Genomic DNA, 18,576 nt, shown 5'->3' on the forward strand with positions numbered 1-18,576 from the left:
AAACGCAAAGAGTTTTAGATTGAAAAAAATCAAGACTCAACTATATGTTGTATACAGGAAACAAACTATAGGGATCCCTGGGTGGCGCAGCGGTTTGGCGCCTGCCTTTGGCCCAGGGCGCGATCCTGGAGACCCGGGATCGAATCCCACGTCGGGCTCCCGGTGCATGGAGCCTGCTTCTCCCTCTGCCTGTGTCTCTGCCTCTCTCTCTCTCTCTCTCTCTCTGACTATCATAAATCAATAAAAATTAAAAAAAAAAAAAGGAAACAAACTATAATTTAATACGAAATAACAAGTTTAAAGTAGAAGGATGACAAGGAGTATGCCATGCTAATCCTAAGCAAAAGAAAACTGGAGAATCTATATTAATATCAGACAAAGGAGATTTTAGAGTGAATAATATTACAGGAAAAAATATCATTTTACAATGGTAAAGGAGTCAATCTATCAAGAGGACATAATAACCTTAATTGTTTATGCACCCAGTAACAAATGTTTGAATATACATGAGTAAAAACTAATAGAACTGTAGGGAGAAAATGACTGATCCACAATTACAGTCAAAGTTTTCTCTATATCTCTTTCAAACAATGATAGAAGCAGTAGACAGAAAGCCAAAAGCAACATAGAAGATTTGAACAACACAATCACTCGACTTAAATAGCCTCACACATATATTGACAAATGATTTTAGGAATAAATGCAAACACAAATCAATGGAGGAAGGATAGTCTTTTTAATGAATGGTGCTGGTTCAATTAGATATGCAAGCAGAAAATAAACTTTGATGCATTCTCTTACTATATATGTAATTTAACACAAAATGAACTGTAGACACCAATGGTAAACTTAAAGCATTATAAATTCTCGGAGAAAATCCGAGATTTTGGATTAGGCAAAGAGTTTTTACATAAGATGCCTAAAGCATGATTCATAAAAGAAACATTGATAAATTAGTCCTCGTCAAAAGTAAGAATTATTTTGTTCAAAAAACAGTGTTAAGGGAATGAAAAGATGAACCACAGACTGTCAGAAAATATTTCCCAATCACGTATATCTGATAAAGGATTTGTATCCAGAATAAGTAAATAACTCTCAAACTCAAATAAAAAGTAAACACCAAACCAAATAAAAATGGGCAAATTATTTGAACAGACACTTCACCAAAGAAGATATACAGAGGATGAATAAGCATATGAATTAGATGCTCACTATCATTAGTCATTAGAGAAATGCAAATTAAAGCTTATGAGATAGTGCCATACTTGTAAGAATTGCTAAAAATAAAAACCTAACTGTACCAAATGCTGATAAGGATGTGTGAAAACTGGAATTCTCATACTTTGCTGGTAGAATTTAAGTGTTTTAATGGCTATTTCTTAAAATGTGACATACACTTTTGGACAAATACTTAGGAGTGGAATGACTGGATTGCACTCCTAAGTATTTACCCAAGAGAAATGAAAGCATATGTCCATACAAGATATTGTACATGAATGTTCACATTTGTAATGGTCAAAAGCTGGAAAGAACCCAAATGTCTTTCAATATATGAATAGATAAACAAATTGTAGAATGTCCATACAATGGAACAAAGTTAACAGTAAAAGGGAATTATAGATGTACACAACAATATGGATGTATCTCAAAATAATTATGAGTGAAAGAAACCAGACTAAAAGAGTAAATGTATTATTTCATTTATGTAGGATTCTAGGAAAAGCAAATTCATCTATAGTGACAGTTTTCTGAGGAAGGCAAGGGGAGAAGAGGTAAGGAATGGATAAGGATTATAAAAACTCATGAAGAAACTTCAGGGGGTCGTGGATATCTCACTCTTTGGATTGTGGCAATGGTTTCATGGCTGTATACATAGATTCAGAATTATAAAAAGAATATTATAACTGTGCATTTTTATGTTGATAATCAACTTGTTATAAAAAAACAAAAAGGACAATGAAAACAACACTTAAATTTCAAGGTTATTTTGAACAAAGGATAGGTAAATTCATATGAAAGACTTAGCACATATCCTGATCCATAATAAGTATTCAGTAAGTTACTATTATTATTGTATTATGAATTTCTCGATGAATCCATAGTCTTTTCTTGGGTTGAGGAATACTATGTTTTACCTTCTATTTCATGAAAGTTTGGAGAACATGTTGGAAAACTCTGTTATAATAAATGTAGATGGACTGCTGGCATAACCTCAAAATTGTAGATAGGGAAAAGAAAATGTAACAAGAGTAGATAAGATACATTAAGATGATGCCCCAGGTCTGATTTTGGTTCCTAAATCTAGAAAACTTACTGGATTTTGTGTGCTCTACTGTTAAGCATTTCAGTGGATATAAAACTCCCCCAGATTCTTTCAGAGTATAAAACCTGATTTAAATATGCAACCGCCAAATAAGTTGTCTGACGTTGGATTTCTCAGACATTTGAACACAACTAGCAACTGAATTGAGAACATGGATTCGGGTGCAGATACTTTGGGTAACCCCCAAGACACTGATAGTTGTTAAAAGTGATCTCAGGATTTACCCCAAAGATATAAATGCAGTGATCCAAAGGGGCACCTTCACCCCAATATTTATAACAGCAATGTCTACAATAGCCAAACTTATGGAAAGAGGCCAGATGTTCATCAACAGATGAATGGGTAAAGATGTGGTATACGTACATAATGGAATATTACTCAGCCATCAAAAAAAATGAAATCTGGGATGCCTGGGTGGCTCAGTGGTTGAGCATCTGCCTTCCGCTCAGGGCATGGTCCCAGGATCCTGGGATCAAGTCCCACATCAGGATCCCCTTGAGAAACCTGCTACTCCCTCTGCCTATGCCTCTGCCTCTCTCTGTGTGTCTCTCATGAATAAATAAATAAATAAATAAGATAAAAAAGTGAAATCTTACCATTTGCAATGATGTGGATGGAACTAGAAGGTATTATGCTAAGCAAAATAAGTCAATCAGAGTAAGGCAATCATCGTATGATTGTACTCGTGGAATTTAAGAAACAAAACAGAGGTGCATAGGGGTAGCGCGGGAAAAATAAAACAAGACAAAATCAGAGAACTCTTAATCATAGAAAGAGACTCTTAATCATAGGAAACAAACTGACAGTTGCTGGAGGGGAAGGGGATGGGAGGATGGGATCACTGGGTGATGGACATTAAGGAGGGCACATGATGGAATGAGCACTGGGTGTTATATAAGACTGATGAATCAATCACTGAACTCTATCTCTGAAACTAACAATATACTATATGTTAATTAATTGAATTTTTTTAAAAAAGGAAGAGATCTCAGGAAACACTAGTGGTGGAGTAGGGAAATAACCTAGAAAAGAGAAATCAGGCACTACAGGTTACATTATCAAGCAAGTGACCAATGTGATCAGCTGCTGCTTAAGTTTGGCTGGCAGACTCTGAGAGGGAACGTAGAACATGCATTAAGGTTATGCCAACAGAGTGTCAAGAGAGGTTGTGTCTCTATGGTTCAACATCTGTTCCAACATTGGTTGGAGTTTGTGTCTAGAACATTATCCTTCCTCTGGCATTTCCGGTCTGCCCTGGGCATGGGCCAGAATTCAAGCTCACGGGCAGAGAGTAGCAGGTGTTTGCAATAAGCAGCCTTCACAGTGCAGGGGTGAGTCCCCGGGGGAGAAGAGCGGGCTCTCAATAGCTTCAGTTGCATAAATCATGCAGGAATGCAGCTTTCTTTTCTTTTTTTTTCCCATCGCCTGCTAAATTATCTTTAAAGTCTTTCACAGCTGCCATTGAATGCATTGCTTCACCACTTTGGGGTGTATGACTTCAATTTGTTAGTGATGTCTTTGGGAAATGCTGGGAGGCTCAAGATGCAATGCAGCTGTGCCAGGCTTGTTATTAATGAAGAGACATTCATAAAGTATTTTATGAGTTGGATTATCATTGTATGGACTTCCTTCCTAAAGAAGCCAAATCACTGACGTGTCTATACAATTTGTCATGTGTTTTATCTTCAAAAAATAGTCGTTGGGTATTTAATACAACTCTGGTGATAATTTATTTTTCACTCTTTGTTACAGTTTCTGAGCACGACCGTGTGCCCATGTTCCATTTAAATTTTCTGAAATGATAGGTTTTATATGTGGAACTTGACTACAGAAAGATACCTCAGACCAAATCCGAGATCTTTCAAGAGATAATATGCTTTTTCTTTTTTTTTTTTTTTTTAAATTTTTTTTATTTATTTATGATAGTCACAGAGAGAGAGAGAGAGAGAGGCAGAGACACAGGCAGAGGGAGAAGCAGGCTCCATGCACCGGGAGCCTGACGTGGGATTCGATCCCGGGTCTCCAGGATCACGCCCTGGGCCAAAGGCAGGCGCCAAACCGCTGCGCCACCCAGGGATCCCTATGCTTTTTCTTTTTTAAACAGTCTTAACCAGTAACATAATTTTCCTTATCCCAAATGAGAAATCAATATAAATGATAGCTGGTCACAGAAACATGAAAATTCATCATTATCTAGTGACTATTACAGGAGGAATTTCCAAACCCAACTGAAAATTAGCTGCATTAAAATGTTGAGAATATGGGAGGAGTTCAAGTGTGACTTAACTATCACTAGCAGGAATACCATGAAAGTCTCAAACATCTAATGGGACATGGTCCTAGTTGATTGTCAAATCTCTCCCAATTCTAAGATTCTGTGATTCCTTATAATACCCACAGCACGTTCTGTTGCAAGGTGGCCTATATTAGTTATTTATGCGATGTAACAAATTACCCAAAATTTAGTGGCTTAAAACAACCAACGTGATTACCTCACAGATTCTGATGAAGTTTTGGAATATAGGTGAGGTTTGGTGGGGTGAAGTCTGGAGCCGACGACCAAGAAAGAATTCTTGAGACATCTTTAGTGCAAAATGGTGGTTTTATTGAAGCATGGAGACAGGACCCGTGGGCAGGAAGAGTGACTGCCCAGGGCCTGTGAGGGGTGGGCTGATTGTATACCTGGGAGTTGGGAGGGGTTTGGGGGTAGCATACTCTCTAAGAAATTTTGGAACCAGGGTTTCCAGGACCTTGAGGGGGCTAGCTATTGTTGGGAAAAGGTCACTTATTACTGTCTAATAAAACCTTAGTCATGAGATCCTTCCAATGTATATCTGTGGGCCATGTGCTTGGGGCATGATTGCCAACATGTATCTTGGGTGTTTAGAGATAAAGGAAATTTCTAAAGGAATTTTTATATGTTAACGTAGACTTACAGGATCCTGGAGGTCGGGCTAAGATTGCCTTTTGCCCTTAGCAAAATATAAACATCAAGGCAGTTGAGTCCGTAGAGGAATGTCCCTCTGCCTGTTTCAAGGACTTGTCAATGTGCTGCCCCAGGCTTGTGCTTTGTCCTCAGCTCGCCCTGTTCCCCCATCAGATTCTGTAGATCAGAAAACTGGGTGTGATTTAGCTGGGGTCTTCTGTCTCAAGATTTCTCCCAGAGCTGCTGCAATGGTGTTAGGCTGGAGTCAACTCAAGACTCCACTGGGGGAGAGTTTGCCCATATGATTCTTGGCAGGATTCAGTTCCTCACAGGAACTGAATGCCAGAATTCAGTAGCTGAGCTGAGTTCTCCTTGAGTTGTCACATGGCATCTCTCTAGGGCAGTTTAGAACATGGCCTTGGCTTGCATTAGTGAGCAGGAGAGAGTCAGAACAAGCAAAATGAAAGCCAGTCTTCTCTAACATATCTTGGAAGTGATATCCTATCACCTTTGACATATCCTATTTTCTGGAAGCAAGTCATTAAGTCCAGCCTACATTCAAGAATAGGGTAATTACATAAGGCATGGAAACCCATAATGAAAGAGGACCACTGGGAGGCATTTCACAGCCTAGAACATGAACCTGAAACTCTCCTGAGACAAAGCATAGCTTTTCCTATGTTGCCCCAGAATCTTATATTTTTATATACTTTCTAGTAAAGGGCATTCCATCTCCTGATCCCCTCCAGCAAATTATGTGAAATGCAAATGTATTTCACAGGAAAGTTATGTACCAGAGCAGCTGTGATAATCCAGGAATATAAATCATCTTTAGATTCAATACACATGTAGTAAAGGCTATTTAATTTTTCTTTGGGGATTGAAGGGTAGAGAAGAATATTTAGTATTTCAGAAGTATCCAGAACACGAAAGGGACTACCACAGGAGAAAAGGTCTGCACAGTGACCCTGAGTACGTTGGGGAGAAGATGAAACCCCACAAGGGAACAATGAGGGAAGGAAGACGGGTTTTTGTCTAGGGCAGTCCTGCCATCACAGTTTTCAGGAGCATCAGTTTTTTGAAACCACACATTGACCATATCCTTCTTTTGCTTACAAGTTTCTTTTTGCTTTCTCTCGATACATAGATTGCTGAGGCCACTTTCAGGTAATTAACTGGAACAATGGAAACCTGAGTGAGGTAGAAGGGCCCAGAGTGCCCCCTTTCCCCTGGTTGAGTACAACAGGCCCATTAGGTGACCCAGCAGACAGTGTGTGCTTTGCTGTCCTGCCCACTGCTCCATTGCAGTGTATTCAATAAACTTCTATCTTCTCTGTTCTGTCTTGGATGAATCCTTTCACCTCCCGGACCACCACCCTCCACAAGATGTGGTCACCCCACACTGGTGGTGCCTGACATCCGATTGGGAGACCCCATATACACAATCAAAACCTTTTAGTCCTCTCAGAGCTCTCTCTATGTGCTTTTTCAGCCTATTCTGCAATGACATATGCTCCTTTATTCCATTTCAGTAAAATTGACCTAAGGAAATGAGAAACCCCCCTGATCAAGAAAGCCCTTCCCTCTGTGTCTACTTATTTGCACCCTCTTAGCTACATTCAGAGTCTCACTATGAATCTTTCTATGTCACCAACCCTCAAACTGCCATGGTTTTTGTAGCTTATCCTATTAATTTAAAACTTAATGGTGTACCATCCCAAAGCCTCTCATTTATTATTGCTCTTTGTCAATTTATAACATATCTTTTTGATGTTTATGTCTCATTTCCCTACATATGCTTGAAATTTTTTTAAGGGGAAAAAACTTCTATATTTTTTCTGTAGTTTTAGAGTTTCACGTATTGATGGTCTTTGATGCGAAGTTTAGAAATAGGTCAGTTAGGGCAGCCTGGGTGGCTCAGTGGTTTAGCACCTGCTTTCAGCCCAGGGCGTGATCCTGGAGCCCCAGGATCGAGTCCCACATTGGGCTCCCTGTATGGAGCCTGCTTCTCCCTCTGCCTGTCTCTGCCTGTGACTCTTTCTCTCTCTGTGTATCTCTCATGAATAAATAAATAAAATCTTAAAAAAAAATAGGTCAGTTAAAATAAACATACAAAACAAAACAAAAATACCTTATGCAGTCTTTGGTATAGCTAATGTGGATCTACACTCCTTAACACTACATTAGAGAAGATCAAATATTTTTAAGCTTGACATCTTACAGATCAGCTGTATCATACCTATTTGTCATACAGTGTTCTCCAGTGCACACCCCACTCCCATGCTCAGTACAGAACTTAATAGCCATGAGTGCAGGGACTTCCTGTTTGGTTCAATGCTTTCTCCCAGAGCCTAGAATAATGGGACTGGCACATTATAGGTCCTCAATAAACGTTGTTAGATAAATGAAGATCATAATTCACTGTTGCCAAATATAAATTCCTGATATTTATAAGTGACATTATTTTTATTTTTTAGGTTTATTTTTTTTAATAATCTCTACAGACAACATGGGGCTTAACTCACAACCCCAAGATCATGAGTCCCATGGTTTTCTGACTGACCAGCCAGGTGCCCCATAAGTGGCATAATTTTTACATTTAAGAGTGACAAACTAAAGAAATGAAAGCACAAACATATCTATGAGAATTCCATATATAAATTAGGTGGTATCTCCTATCAGTGAGGTAATTAAATATTCATCAAATGATACTGGGACAACAGATTTACAGATTTTCCAACTTCCCACTCACAACTCAAAAAAATTGATTCCAGATGGATTAAAATCTAAATAATATCAACAAAATCTGAAAAAAATGAAGGAATATGTCTGTGACTTTGGGAAAGTCCTTAAAATGTTAGTGAGAAAAAATTCAATAAATTTTAATCTTCAGTTTTAAAATTAACTATTAAAATAATTATAGAATATATCATTATTAAAGTTAAAAGACAAATAATAAAATAGAGAAAATCATAACACAAATTCAATAGATATCCAGGACATGTAAATAACTTTTTTAATTCATCAAGAAAATACTTTTATAACCTATAGCTAAAAGATAAACACTATAATAACCTTCAACAAAACCACTGCATTTCTTCTTTCATAAACATAGAATTCCAAGGCAGGAAGTGGAACTGACCAATAACTATATAGAAGATATGTTCAGTTGTACTCATTACCCAGGGCACTGAAAATTCAAACAAATTTGATGCAATGATTTGTATCGACTTGGCAAAAATTGAAATGTTTGTTCACCCGAAGTGTTGGCAAGGGTGGGAGACACATTAACTTTCATGCATGACTGGTGAGAATAATGTAGTACAGCCATTTGGAGGAGAACTTGGCAGGGTTTCCTAAAAATTAAAATTTGTGCCCCCTTTAACCAAATAATTCTGCTTCCGGTTTTGTTGAAAAAACATGACAGTTGTGCAGAGAGGTACATTTAAGGAATGGTTAAATAAAACTGGTTAAATCTCTCCTATGAAAGAACTAAATACGATAGTTAAAAAGAAATTAGTTGTTCTGTATGTTCTAACAAGGAAAGATCTCTAAAACATTTCTATGTGTCCCATACAACAGTAATACAACCATATGAAATCATTCTTATACCGAAGGTCCCCACATATTTCCAATTATATATTTCTCTTAGGGAATTTAGAAAAGACGAAATGCAAATGGCCAATAACTATATGAAAATATGTTAAACTACACTTGTTACCTATACTTTTGTAAGTGCATGAATGCATACACACACACCCATACACACATACACTCATATATACACATAGCAAAAGAGATGTCCGGATACACTGGGAAGGAGTTGGGATTGGATTGATATGTGCTTTATAATAATAATAATAATAGTAATAACCATATATACTACTCTATATGTAATATTTATATTGGTCTCTGCCCTCAGTTTCTGACACACAGAGCTCCTAAAACCTTGTAAATTCCTAAGTGGTAGGAGCACTAAGAGCATATTTTGTTCTAATATTTGGCCTTTGAGCCTGGTTCCTAACACAGGGCTCCTAAAATCCTCGTAAGTTCCTAGATGATAGGAATGCCTTTTGTTTTAATGAAGCACCTCTGGGTGGGCTTCTGGATGGTCCTGGATGAGGGCTGGTCACCAGAAAGGAAATGCCATGCTTAGAAGCTTGAAATTTTCATCCCTACCTCTCATTCTCTTGAGAAGAGAGAAGGGCTGGACATAGAATTAATAATTGATCATGCCTATATGAGGATGCTTCCTTGAAATTCCAATAGTATGGTGTTTGGAGAGCTTCCAGGTTGGTGAACACATTATGTACTGGTAGGGTAACACATCCCAACTCCACAGGGACAGAAGCTCCCATGCTTGGGATCCTCCCAGATCTTGCTTTATGTATCTCTTCATCTGGATATTCATTTGTATCCTTTATCATATCCTTTAATAAGCTCATAAACATTAGTGTTTCCCTGAGTTCTGTGAGCCAGTCTAGCAAATTAATCAAACCTGATGAGGGGGTCTTGGGAAACTCCTATTTGTAGCAAAATCAGATGAAAGTTGTGGGTAACCTTGGGAACCTACTACTTATGATTGGCATCCGCAGTATGGTGGGAGCAGTCTTGGGGACCGAGCCCTTATGTCCAGGTAGATAGTATCATAATGGAGTTAAATTGTAGGACACCTAGCTGATGTTGTGGAGAATTGCTTGGTATGCGGAAAGACCTCCATGCATTTGTTGACCAGAACTGTCAGAAGTGAAGTGTCAGCCGTGTTAAAGTACAGGAGGCATATAGAAAGGAAAACTGAAATTTTTTCCAATACACTATTCAAAAGAGCTTTTGTTTTATTTGCTATTCTAATCACAAAATCTGGCAATGGAATTCATGTATTAATCCACATGACAAAAATAAATTAAATTAAAAGCCATAGGGGAATATAAATGAATAAATTAATTGGAAGTGTTACTCCTACTAAACAAATTTAGAAATCCCTGTTGCTCATTTTCCTCCCAGGCTTTGCCTATGGGAGATTAGACAGGCATTTCCAGAAAGCCGGAAAGATATGTATGCTCATGACACTAGATTTTTTCTTCCCCTAGTGTTTAAGGCTCTTGATAACTCCCTGTTCATGATTCTGACTTCAGTCAGTGGTCTCCTGGGGCTAGACAGACACAGGAATGCAGCTGGTTGACTTCTCTGAGAGTCAAAAGAAGTTCATAACCAGTGTCCTCCAGCAGAATACACACTGCCTGGTAATTAACTAAAAAATTGATAATTTTCAAAAATGGAACCTAGAACACCATTTTTTCAGTTGAAGATCTATTTTTACATCTTTGTATAATAAAAGAATGTCTTTCAATGACAAAAATTTATCCTGGGTAATGACTTAGTTCCCAGTATTCTTATCGTTTGCCAGAATAAAAATAAAAACAATCAGTGATAAGCTTTCTTTTCATTCTGGAAATTATCATATGCATTTTTAAAGGCTTTTGCATGAAATATTGAACCCCTCTAAAAATGTAGGCCAGATCTACTATTTAAGCATCTGAAAAGTTACTGCTCCTCCTAACCTAACCACGGATAGTTGCCCATGGTTGGGTAACCTCGGTCTTGTTTGTTTGTTTGTTTGTTTGTTTTAATCATTTTTTGTCAAGTGTATTATCAATTATTGGGAACTGGTTGATACTAGTTCTCAAGTCCTTAGATGTTTGAAATCAATTCCTTAAATATTGCTTTATGACTTGCATTCTTTTGTAATGTTTCATATTTTCTAAATATGTTAGGTATATGCTTTTAAATATACTGCTGTGCTTCAATTCTTTTTTTCTTTTTTAAGTTTTTTTATTTATTTATGATAGTCACAGAGAGAGAGAGAGAGAAGCAGAGACACAGGCAGAGGGAGAAGCAGGCTCCATGCACCGGGAGCCGGACGTGGGATTTGATCCCGGGTCTCCAGGATCGTGCCCTGGGCCAAAGGCAGACGCCAAACCGCTGCGCCACCCAGGGATCCCTCAATTCTTTAAAATAATGATAATGGGTTCTTTCCATATATCAATGGCCACTTTAGTGAGTGGGAAGAAAAGTGATTTCTAATAATATTACCAAAAATTAAATCTCTTTCTACCTTTGGAATCTATATAGGAAATTCCTTCCTTCTCTCTCCTTCTCTTTTAAGTTCTCTCTTACTCTGCCTCTGTCTTTTTTACTTTAGGTCTGAGTCTGAAATATAGAAATTGGTATCGCCCTATATTCAAAATTCTTGAAAGTGAAAGGATTTGCTAATGCCTAATTGTTTCTATAGTTGCCAAGTTTGGCTCAAAGTAAAATCATTAAGGGGATAAAAGGGGAAGAGATTATATAATAATCATTTTAGTTTTGAATGTAGACATCAATTGAAAGGACACTCCATTAATTAATAATTATGCATCTGGAGAATTTCCAGAAATATAACTTAGAAAAGGCCCAATCAGCGAGGACTAAAGAGGCAGGCATCTTTTCTAAGCTTGATTACATGCCCTTTCTCCAAAATGGCTGCTTCTAGTTGGTATTTATAAAGTTTACCAAAGTAGAAGACATAAAACTTACACTACACGATAAAGAAAATGTGTTTCAAGGCCTCTCGGCTATTTATAGCTTTGGCAAAATCACAGTCATCTGAGTTATATCAAAAGAAAAAGCCAGGAACTGACTAACCTTGGTTATCTCTTCCAAGTATGCAATAGGCCTGCTTCTGATAAATTCCACTCCGAAACTTTTATTTTAAAAAATCCCTGCAGGTCTACAGACTGTTAGCTTTGTGAATTGCACACAAATTACCCATGTTCTTACTCTGAGCTCTGATAATGAACAATGTGTGTTTATATTTGTGTAAAATTAGAAACAATATACTCATGGTGGAATTCACTTTTTTTTATTCTACAGCCTTTCCTGCCTAAAATTGTACAGGAGGTCAAGAACAACAGTCTTGTCATGTTTGTCTTCCTGTCCCCAGTACTTGGCACTGTGCCTGGCATGAGGTGGGTACTGAGCAAAGAACTGGTTATCCATTAATGTTGAATATGCATATTCATATACATTCATGTAAATGTATTATTATGTGCTGTGTCTGTTTTTTTTGTGAATGTAGGATAAACTTCAAATTTATGGGTGGAAACATGGGACCATATCTACAATGGGGCTAATTTTGCAACCTAAAAAACCTTTCAGTGCTCTGCAGGTTATCTAACCTTCACTGAACCTGCCATTTGCTTTTCTCTGCCAATCCAAAGCCCGGGGTGATAACAATGGTTTTTTAAAAGTGTGTTTTAGGGGATCCCTGGGTGGCTCAGCGGTTTAGCGCCTGCCTTTGGCCCAGGGCGCAATCCTGGAGTCCCGGGATCGAGTCCCACGTCAGGCTCCCGTGGAGCCTGCTTCTCCCTCCTCCTGTGTCTCTGCCTCTCTCTCTCTATGTCTATCATAAATAAATAAATAAATCTTAAAAAAAAATAAAAGTGTGTTTTAAATATTGGTCATTTAGACAAATTTTTAATACTCGAAGGTGCTGCAAGAAGGGAATCACTTGGTTTCTCAGAGCTAATCACAGATGGAGAAGATGAACAGATTTGTATAGGGAGCACTGGATCTCCTGGGAGGAAGGAATCCAAACATTTCCTACTAAGTGAGGTTCAAAATTAGAGAGATTCATTCACAAATCTGAACCACAGTGACAACCCCTAAGACCTAGTAGCAAAGAAGGACTACAGAAAAGTTGGAAGTTATAAGTCTGCAGAGACATGGATTCAAAGTTCAGCTCCAATATTAGAGTGTAGCAGGGGATTGGGGGGGAGGGCGGAATCTATGATTCTGGGCTGAGTTATTTTAAAGAATAGAATTGAGTCTTCCTCAAACTGGAGAAGCCACTGTGCATAAACAGAAAGGACTAGTCACTGAGAATTCTAATAGCCAGAATTTGTCTCTTCTCAACTGATCTTGCCAAGCCAAGAATGTTTTCAGCTATGGTTTTAATGGTAGCAGCAGAACAGCAATCTCTCGTTGGCAAGTTTCTCCCCAACCAGCAAGGATCCTTTCAATAGTGTGGATAGCATCTCACTTGCCTATGGAACATCTTTCTGCAGAGACGATCAGCTGAAGCCATGGTGGACCCTAGAAACTCTGTTCCATGGCAATCTCAGTGTCCACCAAAGAGCAGCCAGTAGCACATCTGTCTCTCCATCACTCTGGGGCTAATGGTTCTGGGAAAGAGTGTTTGGGTAAGAACCTAAGAGAACACCAACTCCCTCCTGAACTCAGTTCTACCTTGAGCAAAATCTAGTACCAGTCAAGCTATCACCCTACCACCCATGGTTATATCACAATTAGGAGACAGCAGCTTCTATTGGTAGCCAGCAGCACCCCTCCAACACTGTGAGGCCAAATGTACTGGATTGCTCTCTGTTCTATAGTTATGAGCAGAGATTTCTGGTCTCTCATAGAGCTGAAAAGAGGAATAAACTCCCCTTCAGAACGTGTATTTTATTGACAACTGGGGAATAAAATACAACAGTCGGAAGACTGATTGAAGAATGTAGTTGTTCCATAAGTAATATCAAGTAACCAGGGCTCAATGGTTGAGCATCTGCCTTTGGCTCAGGTTGTGATCCTGGAGTCCTGGGATCGAGTCCCACATCCGGCTCCCCACAGGGAGTCTGCTTCTTCCTCTGCCTATGTCTCTGCCTCTCTGTGTCTCTCATGAATAAATAAATGTTATCTTTAAAAAAATATTGAGTTACCAATTTAATAACCATATGATAGTTTTAAAAATTGACCATGTTAGTAAATCTTATCAAAAGAGCTACAAGAAAAATTGTGACAGTATATAAGCATGTATGGTAGATGAGTTCTGTTAATGTCCCAAATTTTCCACACTTCCTGGCAAGCACACACCTTGGGAGTGCTTTCTTACACTGATTCTGGCTTTGCTCAGGTGGTATTTTTGACCCCAGCAGAGCTTTGAAAAAGCTCTTGGGTATTTTCACTTTATTTCCTGGGCCCCTGCCACTACCACAAGAATGTATTTGGATGAGCCCACGGAAGCATGAGGTATGTGGCCTGGATCTGAATTGTCCCACTGAAGCTATGATAGATCATGCGGTCCCCAGTCAACCCAGAAATTGACAGCAGACACAGGAATGAAACTGAGCAAGATCAGCAGAACCACTAAGGTGAACCGTACACCCATGGGAAATAACAAGTGGTTGTTGTTTTAAGCTTTTAATTATGGTACAATTCAATGTGTCAATCATTACTATTGATAACAACATCTGTTTATGGTTTTATATTTTTATCTCTTTATTAAAAATCATTCCAAATTTTCAGGTAGTAAAGGCAATATTCTTATCTTATAGTTTTACCTTTTTTTTTTAAAGCTAATCTTTACCTGGTTTTGTTGTGTCTTCTTATAATGTGAATTATGGATTGCTTTTTTCCATATAGAAAACCAAATATCATCCTTCCCTCACAAATTTCACATTCTTTTTATTTCCTTATATCAATGCTTCATGCATGATTTTATTTTCTTTTGTTTTATCCTATTGATCTATTTATTTAGGCACCATTACTATATTATTTTTTAAAAACATTCTTTTAATTATTACAGCTTTATTATGAATCTTGATAATAAACAGGCATGTTATCTTTCTTTGTTTTAAAAATGGTCTTGGAAAAAATAAGGTCTTGGTTATTCCTATACTTTTCCTCTTCTATACAAGTTTTAGAATGAGTTTGTCAAATTCTTTGATAAATTTTGTTTACTATTTTATTGGAATTGACTGCATTCTCTTCCTTGGCTAGAAAGGAGAGAACAGACATCTTTTATATTGAGTTCTTTCATCCAGAATATGATATATCTCACCATTTAATCAGGCCTTTCTTTTGGTTCTTTAATCATTTCTTAAAACAAATTTTCTCCAAAAACAGCTTACACAGTTTTTTTTTTTCACAGTTTTTTTCAAAGATTTTACTAGGTACCTAGTAGTTTTTGTTACCACTTTGAATCATATCTTTAATAAATATACTTATAATTGGTTCCAATCCTCTATTTGGGTAAGTCTGGGCTCTTACAATATTGGGTTACAAAAATGGGAAAGAGACATTTCCTGTTTAAGGTATTAAATCTCTTCAGTTTGACCCAATTTTCTGGTATGAAAATACTGATTTAACATAATCTCTCCTATTAACTTGGCAGAAACAGATAAGAATTGTTCCATGAAAATGTGAATGCAATGAGTATCACTTTAATTTATTGCTAAAATTAAATTAGAATTTGTTTAGGCCTTCTCTAATGGAGAGCGTATCAAATTTTTGTGGCTTTATGTTGCCTCCTATATCTGAGCATTCCAGACCTGTGAATCTCAGACTTCTACTACTTCATAGACAAAAATCTTAATGTCTTAAACTCTAATTTGGCTCTTCCTACTGTTTCACCTTGATGAAAAAATGCACCCATTTGTGAGATCTCTTTTTCCTTGTTGATTCTGTTCGGCCATGCTGTGTTGGGATTCTCTTGGCCCTGCAAAGGCCTATCTCTTTCTATGCTCAGGATCTCTTAGCTAAGGCCTCCATAACAGCCAGTCCTTTTCTCCAAAGGTCTTCTCACTGCAAAAGTGATTAGCTGCATGAATCTGCCTCTTAGAAACTCCAAAACAGGGGTGCCTGGGTGGCTCAGTTGGTTAATGCTGGGCTCTTGATTTTGGCTCAGATTGTGATCTCAGGGTCATGAGATTGAGCCCTGTGTCAGGCTCTGCTCTCCTTCTGCCCCTCTCCCTGCTCTCTCTCTCTCTAAAATAAATAAATAAATCTTAAAAAAAAAAAATAAATTCCAAAACCTTTTCCCCTATTTGTTAGAGAGAGACAAGGAAAACTAATACCACTCTCCCTTTTCAGCCCTCTGAGAGTTTATGAGATTCCCATCAAACATCAAGGCCCAAGTGGACAAGCCTGACCTTAGATATGCTAAAGACTTGTCCATCTTTCCAGAAGGTGCACTCATTCTTGATAAGTCACATTTCCTCATCTCAGCTTTTGATTCCTTATCTCAGCTTTTGGTTCCTCATGCCCAGAGACAAGCCTGGGATCATCTTGCTGCAATATACACACTCGCTTGCGTGCACGCATGCACACACACACACACACACACACACACACCTACACACACTCTGACAAATTGAATTCTCTATGGGTCTTCTGTCCAGTTTTATTTTTCCCCATTCTCACTAATGATAAGTGATTTGAAACATTTTATAAACAGAACCTAAAATTTGAAAAGATTAGCATAAAATTTTTGAGACAATAGACCAGTGTTCAAAGAAAGTTTATGCTTGTTGGAGATTGATTTTTGTGTCTACCCAGAAATATCTATTCATTCTTTTTTTTATATTTGGAAAATGTTTGTGAAATATTTGTGAATCACTGGCATCAATGATCTCATGTCCTTTACCTAAAAATCTCAAACCAATTCAAAGTGTTGTTACTCTTTTAACAGAAGAGGGAATTGAGACTTTAAAACTATTTGCACAGGGTCCATTAGATTTAAGCAGTAAAATAAGAATATAAACCCATGTCTCTCAGATTATGAGGTCCATGCACATAGCTATTATGTTACAATGTTTCTTCTGCTCATATATTCTGAATTATAAAGCATAAATATACTAAAAACAAAAATTATTTATTTTTTGTATTAGGACCTTATTTGTACAGAACTGAGTTGTGACACTCTAAAGAGTAGCCTACTTTTGTGGCTATATTATTTATTTAACTTATTTAAAAACTGTGTCATGTATTCATCAGCTAACTAGCCAAAACAAAAGCTAAAATTTTGATAATAACCTCTCTAAATATGATCCCTTCCCACCGCACTCTTACATCTCATCACTGTGGATAAGCATTATCCTGAATCCTATGTTCTTAATTTCCAGTGGTTTCCTCTGCCTTACCCAATATCTAAAAGATCTTAACCTATAGTTGTTTTTAAGCTTTAACACAATTTTTTATTTTAATATAAAATATAATGAAAGTGCTTTCTAAGAATACAGAAAGCAAACATGAATGAGAAAATCATGTCATGATTATTGAGAAATTCTTCCTCAAAAATAATTTTCTTTTTTCTTACTGCACTGGCTATTACGATTCAGGTGAAAGTAATGATAGTAGAGATGTTTATAATTAATTTTATAGAGGGTATTCATATGTTCCTCCATTTAGGATGATGTTTGGTCTAGGTTTATTTTTATATTTTTTATTTTTTTATTTTTTTAGGTTTATTTTTAATTGACAAAACTTAAATTTTCCTTCCACTCCTTCTTTAATGAGTTTTTTAAAATAGATATTTAATTTAATTTATTTGACAGAGAGAGAGCCAGAGAGCACAAGCAGGGAGAATGGCAGAGGGAGAGGGAGAAGCAGGCTTCTTGCTGAGCAGGGAGCTGAATGTGGCGCTTGATCCCAAGACCCTGAGATCATGACCTATAACCTGAAGGCAGGTGCTTGACTGACTAAGCCACCCAGGCATCCCTATGAATGTTTTTTTTTTAAATCATGAGTGGGTATATATTTTGTGAGTGCTTATTCTACAACTATCAAAATTACTATATATTTTTCTCTTAATCTGATTAAATATATTTATATATTGTCATAGCTTGCATTCATCTTGGTCATGACATATCATTTTTTAATACACTGATTCAATTTGAATACACTTTGTTTAAAATATTTGCATCTATAATCAAAAGCCAAATGGGTCTGTACATTTTCTATTTTGAGCATTCATAACAGAATTTACCAAAATGTGCCCTTGGATATTAGGCTTTAAAGATGCCCCACACAATACAGTTTACAGAATCACTTTAGTACAATAATTTTGTATTTAGCTTTACCCATCTTAGGGATTTACAACATACATTAACAGTGTGAAAAAGTCCTGGGGTAAAAACATGTACTTAATTCTGTTTCCCAATCCAGTTTGACTCCAAAACTTTCTTTTTCCTAAACAGTGTCCTGTTGAGAATATAGGGAATTGCTGAGTTAGTGGGAACAGAATACTTTAGAAAAGATATAAAAGGGTTCCTTTGACCTTTATGAAGTCCTATTTTTGGTGCCATGGGGGACACCCCATCAATGAGTGCAAAATTGTCAATTTGCTTTGTTTTAGCCTAGGCATAAAATCCTGATGTTCAGTATATATTTTATGATAGTCACACAGAGAGAGAGAGAGAGAGAGAGGCAGAGACACAGGCAGAGGGAGAAGCAGGCTCCATGCACTGGCAGCCCGACATGGGATTCAATCCCGGGTCTCCAGGATCGC

The 18,576-nt window shown here is 37.4% G+C and overlaps 1 long non-coding RNA gene across 1 annotated transcript in view; it reads left to right on the plus strand.

Annotated features, from left to right (window-relative positions):
- Positions 1 to 18,576, plus strand: part of LOC111092175 — a 65,065-nt gene that overhangs the window by 30,477 nt on the left and 16,012 nt on the right. The window contains exon 3 of the long non-coding RNA XR_005377606.1: positions 12,162 to 12,256. This is a non-coding gene — a long non-coding RNA (uncharacterized LOC111092175). The remainder of the gene's footprint in view (positions 1 to 12,161; positions 12,257 to 18,576) is intronic.

The sequence above is a fragment of the Canis lupus genome, chromosome 24 (genome assembly GCF_011100685.1).
Source record: "Canis lupus familiaris isolate Mischka breed German Shepherd chromosome 24, alternate assembly UU_Cfam_GSD_1.0, whole genome shotgun sequence".
NCBI lineage: Eukaryota > Metazoa > Chordata > Mammalia > Carnivora > Canidae > Canis > Canis lupus.